We start from the raw sequence: 884 nt of genomic DNA, 5'->3' as shown, positions 1-884 counted from the left end.
GTTGTGTTTTTTGTGACTTGGGTCGTTTAGCCCCGCCCCTCTCCTTTACACTACTTTACCTCAGCAGGAGTCAACGCAGCCCCCTGGCTCTTCTTGAGCCCTCGTCTGCGTTCGTCCTCCTCAGGAAGGAGGTGAAGCAAACGAGAGAGCGCGGTTGATAGAAATGCGCAGGATACAAACGGTGCTTGAATCGTGCACTGCCAAAAATGCCACGGATGAGATACATTGTTTATGGACTTGGTGTGAAATTTATTCACAAGCAGGGTGAACATTGTTTACAGGAAAAATGTAATCTAATAGATATTTGTTATGCTTCTTCATCTAATGTTAGTGTGTAAAGCTCGACATGGCTTAAGTATATCCCTGGTTTTAGTTGTCCTAGTTCTGATATGGAGTGCAGGTGGACGAATGGAGGGCGTTCCTCAAAATAGATCGGGGGCAGACGGGCACCGCAGTCCCTGGTGGTCTAGTGGTTAGGATTCGGCGCTCTCACCGCCGCGGCCCGGGTTCGATTCCCGGTCAGGGAAACTGCACATTTTGAGGGGTAGGTTTGTCGAGTCCTACAAGTTGTTTTATTTATTGCTTTCATTTTTTCCCCTTAAACTGATGGCTCCATTTTGTAGTTCTGAGGAATGTTAGCGGACTTGAAACATCAGTTCAGTAGAAAATAAGTATACTTGCCAACATTCTGCGACGAAAATAGGTAGGGATGTTCAGCTTTCAAAGTACTAAGTAGCACAATCAAGACATCATTAGGATAACGTAACATAGTGCCAATATCGGCAACACTCAGACTCCTCATGCAGCATCATACCCAATAAATAAACAGACAAAACACTGTTTTCGTGGAGAAAATTGCTGCAGGTTTATTAGCATTCCAACTA

General features: G+C 44.9%; 1 non-coding gene across 1 annotated transcript; it reads left to right on the top strand.

Annotated features, from left to right (window-relative positions):
- Positions 1 to 455: 455 nt before the first annotated feature.
- TRNAE-CUC (transfer RNA glutamic acid (anticodon CUC)) lies at positions 456 to 527 on the top strand. The gene has a single exon. It is a non-coding gene; the product is annotated as a tRNA-Glu (tRNA).
- Positions 528 to 884: the final 357 nt, after the last annotated feature.

The sequence above is a fragment of the Triturus cristatus genome, chromosome 4_1, assembly GCF_964204655.1.
Source record: "Triturus cristatus chromosome 4_1, aTriCri1.1, whole genome shotgun sequence".
NCBI classification, from domain to species: domain Eukaryota; kingdom Metazoa; phylum Chordata; class Amphibia; order Caudata; family Salamandridae; genus Triturus; species Triturus cristatus.
Note: the sequence above shows the minus strand (reverse complement) of the source record. Positions and strands in the feature narration are given on the sequence as shown.